Below are 9,176 nucleotides of genomic sequence, written 5' to 3' on the forward strand. Positions count from 1 at the left end.
GTCAACGTGAGCATTTAATGAGACAAAATGACAGTAGATGCACCCAATGGGGCAACTAAATCTAAAAGCTTATGAATAACGCCTGGAGAATGATCGAGATAAATGACAAATGCAAAACAGCAGATCATATGGTGTACAATAAATGTTGAAACTTGTTTGATTTGATAGGGGGTTAACACAGATTTGAGGATTAAAACCAAAATCAACCTGACCTGAAAACTGCACGTCAGACTAAGTTTTTATAATGATTTTTTTTTCTTTTATTTTGCTTTAACTGACCCACAAACAGAAGCATGACGAACCGACAAATACGTCAGACACACATGAAGATCAGGCTAACTTTAGCAGAGTGCTATCAGTTCCCTGCAGCTTCTTAAGCTTCTTCTATAAATGCAGGGAGTACCTTATAGTTCTACAAATAAATAATTCAAAACGTATGTGAAAATACCATATTAGTCAGACACCGCAGGTCTCAAGGCGGCACACTAGAACCAGCAAGTCGCTCCCGAATGGCACATTGTGGAGTCGAAGGACCTTTGTTTACAGCAGATGAGGTGTCCATAAAGGTGCCTGAACAAAATGTATCAACGTTCCCACGCTGTTTTTCTTTCTTTTTTTCCCTCAACAGTTTTAATTTAAGCACGCCATACTCGAAAATAGCAATTGTTTGTACCTAAACATTTTTCTTTCTTTTTTTATTTATTGTATTTTTGCTTAAACCTGAAACCTATGCCTACGGCACTTCTGTAGGATCCTGCTTTAAGTTGCATAAAACAATTACTAATAAAAAATAAATATATAATAGCTTACGCTGTAAATTTTAAAATAAAAAATAATGGGTGTAAATGCACAATACAAACATTTTTAAATGCAAGTTTCTGTTTTCAGCACCATTTGTACATCCAAATATGTTTTCTTGAAATGGTAAAAGGAAATTTTAGGGAATATTTTTGTATGAGCGTTGGTTTTAATAGTTGTGCAAGACAAAAAAAATGGGCGTTTTTTTGTTTTTTAAGCTAACATTGATGTCAATCACAGAAACTATTAAGGAAATTAAATTTAAAAAAGAAAAGAAAGAAAGAAATAAAGGCATAGAAACTGCACAAACAGTGTTTTTTAAAAACACTTTCTTTTTAATTGAGAAAAAGAGACAGAGAAAACAGTGGACACTAATCCACAGAGCACACAGACTTCTTTCATGGGAGTTATGGGCAGAGACCTTCATTTGTCCATGCCTATCATAGAGAAAGAGCAGTCTCTGAGCTGAAAGATTAGATGAAACCAGAGTGTTTTAAACCTCTTCTGTGGACGTGGATTAGAGTCAGGCAACCCCCCAACCCACCCAACTCCAAAATGAACCAACACAGAGTACAGGTGGCTGAGAGTTTAAGAAGTTAAACCACAAAAAAAAAGAAACTATCAGCCTCAGTAAAAGGAAAGCCAGAAAACACTGGTGATAGCTTTCACTCTAAAATACAGTGAAACAGCAGAAAAACATTTGACTATATCCTTGAAGTGAGCGACCTTGGGAGAATTTCAGGCTACTCAAGCAGTGCGTTTACTTCGGTTACTCCTCCCTAGGGCGGTTCAGTTTAATCAACTCACCTGTTCAGCGTCCTATTTGAGTTTAGGTGTGCAAGATTTTCATTCTTCTCCTTCACCGCAAGCGCCCCACCCTCCTCCCCGGCTTTCACCTGTGAGCTCCGTTGGGGGTAGTTTATTACTAAAAAGTTTTATGGAGATCTTGTCTTATGAAAATTGCCAAACTAAAAGAATGTGAAAATAAATTTCTTTACTGCATGAGTTGTCTGACTGAAGTTTATTTTATTAAGCATACTTGAGTATAAGTATACTAAGTCTGTATACATGTAGTGTAGGAAGTATACTAACTGAATACGTCTGCAAACTAATTTGAAACATTTTAAATTTACACTAAATGGATCATATATAAAGAGAGACAACTTCAAGGATACTACCTCACTTTTAGAATACTAGCTTGTATGCATGCTTGTAGTACAATTAAATACATTTTTTGAATCAGAATATTGATATACAATTGAAATATGACTACCACTAATCTTCTTAAATGAAAGCTCAAAATTCTGAGTACCGCTATTTTTTGTCAACCTTAAAAAAAGGGGAAAAGGCCTGTCAGAGCTGCAAGGACTTCAAACCAATTAGAGCAAATGGAAGCTACAGGACACTAACCCCTCTGCAGGAGGTGGCAGAAAGCACATCCTCCCCTCCCTCGACAGATTCATCGTCATCAATTATTCCTGGTTTCTCAGTTTACTGATGAGCAGGACAGGTGCAGGGGACAATGCCAGGGTGCCCTTGGGAGCACGTGCTTTGGTCTCCCCATGTGTCCAAGGAGACATGAGAAGGTTGGAGGTAGGAGAGGATGAGAAGGTTGGTTGAGGTTGCATGCAGAGTTGTGCAGTCGATCCCTGGAATCCCACTCTTCATTAAGCCGGGCCAGGCAGGTCATTTTACAGCTCATCACCAAATTAGAAATGCTGTGGGTCAGACTGGGGAGCAGTCAGACCAGCAGAGAGATGGAAATAGAGGTACGGCTTTGATTTAGCATGCTTTCACTCGTTGACCGGGGGGATCTTTAGAAGCCAAGGGGACAGAAAAAGACAACATTTCATGGAGTATTAATTATATAATCTGTGGTCCGGTGATTGAACTGATTACGTAGTGTGGATATGAAGCAGCTGAAACAAACGACCAAAATAAATGTCTTTATTTTGAGAAGTACAGCAAAGTGAAGTTAAAGTCACAAAGAAAAAAAAGTGAATAGAGACAATAAGGAATATGTAGGGGTATGTGTATCCTTAACAAAAGGTAGTACACTTGAGGTTTGTTTTATTAAGTATACTTGAGTATAAGTATAGCAACTTATACTTGAGTTTAAGTATAGCAACTAGAGACCATGCACGGGTAGTGTAGGAAGTATATTGGGTACTTCTTCAGACTAAATTGGAACATTTTAGGTTGACAATATGTACAGTAGATAGTACATAAAAGGAATCTTGAAGTGCACTGCTATGATTTTAGTATAGACTAAGTATACAGAGTACACGTAAATAGACTACTTTTTTCTAAGGGTACTCAGAGAGATATAGTGTGCAGAATATCCTCTGGTGATGTTTGTCTAAAATGAGTGTAAGGGCTTTCATCTAAAGGACATTGTCTTGTCAAACAAAAACCTGCACATGTTGCTTGATGTGAACTCTGCCTTTACAAACACTCACACAGCTCATCCCATTGACCCAGAACCATCCAACTGCATCACAGGTTGAGGCTATAAAGTCTTTTTGTACTGATTTTTCTTGTTGCACAGCTTGTGCGGTATTTTACTGTATGCGTGTGAGCCTTGGGAAAGTTAAAGTCTGATTGATTGAAGCATTCTAAAGCAATTTTTTTATAGATCTAGAAGATCTATAAAAGTGCAAAACATAAAGTACTGAAAATAAAAACATAAGATGAGTTGAAAAGTAATTAAAGGATTTTTTTTATTATCTTATTTCTGTTTTACGTTGATTTAGATGGATTTTTAAAGTCATCATCTTGATCAGTTAATTCTTGTTTTGTTTACTGATGTCGAAGCGATTTTGAGAAGTACACAGTACTCTGTCTAAATGTTTGGTTGGGTCTAGTTGTGAAAATGCGTTGGACTTGTGATTTTTCTTTGTGTGTGTTTTAGTGGTATCAGTCTGTTTTTAATGTGTTGCAAACAAGGTTGGGAGTTCCAGGTATTGTGAACGCAGCTAATGCATCATGTCACAAACAAGTTCTAGAGTTACCGTGAACGCAGTTAATAAAGTCTGACTTATTGGACTTATCTCTGACTCTTCTGTCTTACTTAACGTGCCTTATAATCCAGTGCGGCCTATAGTGTGAAAAATTGAGTACCTATTTCACATGAAAGCTTTTTAATGTCTGCTGTTGGGCAAAGGCCCGGTCTACCCTGAAGTGTTCCCCAGTCCCTTGCAGGGCCACACAGAAACACACAATAACACACTCTCAAATTCCCACCTAATGCCTCAGTCACAACTTCCCTTGATGGGTGGATCCGGGCAGTAAAATATGGGCACGCAGCTGGCCCACAGGAAATTTATGATCACAGAACGAAAATGTTCATGCACATTCTTTTTGTTCCAGGCAACAGGTTGTAAGTGAACGCGTAACCCTTGTGCTATCCTAGGCACTTTAACATTGGGAGTTGGGTCATCTAGACCCACTAGACAGTGCTCTGAATCTTTTTTTTTCAATGATTTGTGAACCTCACTGGTGTCCATGGATTACATGAAATCTTTCCACCTTTGTCATGGTAGGGAGAACACGTCAAAGTAAGGGTGGGGTCATCTAAGATATTATAAGTGTTAAACAATGTGTAAGAGTAAGTAAAAGTGAAGTCAGTAAGACAGGATTAATTTTTTCAACCCCCAAACCCTGCTACCATTAGCACTGTTCACGTGATAAGTGATAAGTGGCCTGCAGCCTGCCTGCTAGAAATAAGGAAATTAGATTAGTGTAGTTTGTGTGGACATCCTACAGGCGTCCGACACTTTCGTATCACGCGCTCATCTCGTGCACTGCAGCATTTGTGCACAATCAGTAAGGGGCCAGAATGTGCACCTGACTAATGACTACAGGATGTTGTACAGCCTCACCTGTCAGACATGTGTGCAACTTGCATAATCCATACAAATACTTCATTATACACTTGCCACACATACGACAATGGTGCATTCCATTTTCATGACATCCCTTTAGGTGTCTGCATGAGCCTTCGAGGAACCGCAAGACACACCTGTGCTTCTTTTAAGATGAAGATGCTTCTGCCTACAACCCTCTATGGTCTACACACCATATAATCCTCAATTAACCTATGAAGCATGTTTTTGGACTGTGGGAGGAAGCCGGAGTGCACAGAGAAAATCCATAAATGCACAGGGAAATCAGGCCAAACTTCACACGAAAGAATCCAGCTGAGATTTACTAATCAGTACACTATCACACAACCTAAATTCAATGAATGTGCTTTCTGGAAATCCCCATCATCTGTGTGTTTGTTTGAAAGGATGTTGGGAATTTGTTGCTGCAGAAGAGCACTGAGCTGGTCTGACAGCATAAAAAGGTCAAATCTTTCAAACAGAACAGACAAAAATGAAGGATTATGAATTAAGCTATCACCAGAAGAGAAGAAAATACAGAATGCGGGAGTATTTGCTGAATTTGCAGGTATGCAACAGTAAAGCCTCCCCAGCCTGTTGTTTTTGGGCATCTCTGCAGGTGTGAATGGAGAGACCTCAGTGAGGGCGAAGATTGACTGTTCCACATATCGCTTTGAGGAGTGCAGTAAAATGGTACTCTGCTGCCACTATCAGCTGAGCTGAAACACCCTCCCCTGGAGTAGAAAAGCAGGGAGGCAGTCAAGAGTTGAAGTTAATATTCTTATCAGTTCTTTGTGAAACTCCCTTTTGATGAGCAAACTGTTTCTGAAGGCCGACACAGCAAACATAAAAGAAGAATGTTTTGAAAACTGTTCAAAATTAGCATGTTGTTTCTAAGATATATTCAAAATAGAAAAAAGGAATGGTTAAGTAGACAAGGTTGGTACATTTATTACACCTTCAAATTCATAAATATAAAGTCTTGGGTCAAAACTGCCCTTTAGCCTCTTAAAGACCCATTCCGATTATCTTTTGAGCTCTTGAAAAATGGTCCCCAGTGGTCTTTTAATATTTGATTATTGTATTTACATCACTATAGAGCACCCTGGATTACAAGGCGCACCGTCAATGAATGGTCTGTTTTTTACCTTTTATCATATGTAAGGCCTATGAGGAGAATTAAGTTAGACAAAAGACTCAGAGATATGTCTATCAGTCAGACTTTATTAACTGCATTCACAGTAACTCTAAAACCTGTTGAAAACACACTACACGTTAGCCACGTTAGCGTTTTCACAACACCTGTAAACAAAAGTTACTATCACTATGCTAACTCCCAACCTTATTAGTAATAGTTAGAAAAAACACAGTCTGACACAGCTACACGTTAGCGTTTTTACAATAACACCCAAAGATGTCTGGAACTCATAAAAAATCAGATTGAAATTTTGACCGAAAGCAGTGTACCATCAAAATTAATTCAATAACCCGAATAATTCCATATACTGTATAAGGCACTCCAGATCATGAGGACAGATAAAAAAAATAAGTGGAATATATGGTGTGCCGTTTTTAGCCAAAATCAAAACACCTACTTTTTCAAAAAGATAGTTTCTGTAGAAATTTCCCTGAGTTTTGGGTGAAAACGTTGGCGCAGAGCAACCCCCCCCCCCCCCCCCCTCACCCATTACTGAGAGCTCCCTGTTTACACTCTCTCCTGCAAGTGTACATCCCCTTAAACTCCCAACCTAACATTACAGGTGCAACAAAAACGGTGAGCCAGATGCTAACACAGATGATTTGTCAGATATTTCTCTACAAGTAAGTGTATCAGAATGGAGCGGAACAGGGACTTTGTGGCCCGCCCAGTGTCTTTTCGACAAGCTTTTTCAAATATTTTTCAACATTTTTTCGTCTACCCCTGATTAACAGCAATGTGAATTAAAAAGTATGTGTCCTCCCTCATTAGAACAATGCAACAAGAACATGTTAAAACCACAAAATACATATTACACTATTTTCATCGGAGTTGATCTTTATCTGTTCTGCTAGGGGACTGAGAAATGTTCATTTAGGAATCCACATTTTAAACATACAAATCTAAAAAAAAGTTTTTTCTCAGATGGGCAAAAACAATCAAACCCTGTCCAGAATAACTATAAGTTCTGCATGTGGGACAATCCACTGAGACGACTTGGACGTTATTTTTATGGGTCCGACTGAATCACAACACTACCTCAAGCTTTTATTGGCTAAACAGGAAAAAAGAAATCAATCAGAGAGAGTGAAGGCAGCCACAGGGCGCACCACATATCAAGGCCTGTGCAGCTCTGCCTGTCTGCCTGCATTCTTGCTGTTTGCCTGTTTACAGACAGCATGAGCTGCAGTCTCAGTCCAGGCCGGATCAGTTCCTTTCAGCTCCAGCCAGATGTGCTGGAAGCTGTCGGCGCAGTGGAAGGTACTCTAGTTTATGGGACGCACCTCTGACAGATAATAGCGCTCGCTCTCTTCTTGTCTTTAAGTGTCTGACAAAGACTTCTGTGGGTGAAATTCTTTTTATTTCTTTTATGAGGTAGTTTACTGTCACTAAATTGTGACAAATTATTAAAAAAATATACTGCAGGTTCACTGAAAGTCAATAAATGTTTTTTATTTTTTTACGTCAATAGAGCGCCATAAAATCCTAAAGGATTAATGCCAAGTGGCCTGAATACAAAAAGAGAAAATCTGGCACACTTAAAGTGCCACTCCTATCAGTAAATCATCAAATATCAGAAACGTAACGGGCCTTGAATCTGACTTGACATAAAGCCATCGATGTCTTGCAGAAGCTTAGAAACTCAGGTTTTCTGCAGTTTCTTCTCCTACAGCCTGCCTAACACTCTTTGGTGCAAATACAGGACAAAACTATAAAGAAATCAACTGAGCTATTCATCCACATGTCGACCTGTGTAATGAAGAAAACCGTGGTAGATCAAACAGACTGTGATTAAGAGGCAGTTTGAGGGGCAGCAACAATCACAGTCTTCGCAAGTCCAAATAAAGACAGCAAGACTTGTCTTGTTTGACTCCAGACATAAGAGAACATGATTTGTTTTTGCATGCAGACTGCGAGAGTCCAAACTGACATGGTTTGGCGCACACACACACAAACACTGTCCTTTTGTTGTATGCCGTCATCAAACATGAGCTCAGTAAATCTTTGTGCTGCTTCCAGTTGTAATAAGATGGCTTCCTGTGTGGCAGAAGACATGACTGCATGATTTAGGAGCTGAGGTCGGAATTGTTCTCTTAATGATGCCTGCAGATCAGAACCAAACCCGATGACATCTTGCAGAAAACTCTTTATACTCCTGGTGTTTTACGGACAACTGTTGGGGTTGAAGTGGAAGAAAAAAGCTGCTGCTTTCTGTACATTTTAGAGAAAAACTGCAGCAGCAGCCATGTGTGTTGGATTTTGGCCACTCCTGAGGGCATCCTACTCTTATCAGGGGTCAGATAAGCTTATTTTACAGGCCGTCACATCCACTGGGCTACTAAAAGGAGCCCCGCTCTGACAGGAGCTGACCTCGGTTTCTTTTGCTCAGGGGTTTGCGGCTTCATGAAAAGTAAAAAATGGGAGATATGTGGTTGACTGGGTAACTCTAGAAGCAACATTTGTTGCAAAAATCAAATATTTAGGCTTCAGAACTGTGAAGAAAACAAGATATCCTTGAAATTCCAAAGTGGGAGTTTACAGATTGCAGAAAAGAGCTTTGCTTTGATGAAGCATAGAAGGAAAATTCTTGTCTGTTGTTCAGGTTTGGTTTGTGAATCAGTTAAAAAATACAACCAAAAAGAAACAACAAACAACATTCCGATCATCTTTTAAACTATTGTCAAAGAGTTGTCTTTTAATTATGATTATGCTGTTTTTAGCCAAAATCAAAAATTCAGTGAGGTTTTCTAGGACATACTGCATAAGTTGTTCTGAAGTATAAGTCGAAGCAGCAGAAAAATGCAAAATAATGAAGAAGCAGATCATAAGTCACACTGGAGTATGAGTCGCACTTTTGGGAGAAATCTATTTTAAAAAACTTGAAAGGCAAATCATAATAACAATACACAATGAAAAAAGAGTGAATATCTGCACACTTCACTACCATTACACATTGATGTAATAAGTTGCCCCATCTGTCAAACTATGTAAAGAAAAAAAAACGACTTATACTTCAAAGAACATGGTAGTTTCTGCAGAGAGGCAGCTGTTTATTAGAAATTCACCTCTAAGTTGTGGGCGGAGCAATTGTAGATCAGCAACCAAGCGCCACTTCAATTCCCCGTTGCTGAGAGATCTCTGTTTACATGCTCTCCTGTTATTGTACAGCTCCTCGCAATATTGGAGCTATCACAGCACAGTTGTGTGTGTGATGCCAGCTCGGACGAGGAAAACGAAGACATACATGGATCTATTTGTCTGCAAGTGGAAACATCAGAATGGAGCGGAGCAGGGAG

General features: G+C 39.2%; 1 protein-coding gene across 1 annotated transcript in view; it reads right to left on the bottom strand.

Moving 5' to 3' along the window:
- Positions 1 to 562, bottom strand: part of gnb1l (guanine nucleotide binding protein (G protein), beta polypeptide 1-like) — a 38,963-nt gene extending 38,401 nt beyond the window's left edge. Inside the window, exon 1 of the mRNA XM_004072750.5 lies at positions 449 to 562. The gene's annotated coding sequence lies outside the window, so the exon portion shown is untranslated. The remainder of the gene's footprint in view (positions 1 to 448) is intronic.
- Positions 563 to 9,176: the final 8,614 nt, after the last annotated feature.

The sequence above is a fragment of the Oryzias latipes genome, chromosome 9 (assembly GCF_053564925.1).
Source record: "Oryzias latipes strain Hd-rR chromosome 9, Olatipes_Hd-rR_3.1".
Classification (NCBI taxonomy): Eukaryota; Metazoa; Chordata; class Actinopteri; order Beloniformes; family Adrianichthyidae; genus Oryzias; species Oryzias latipes.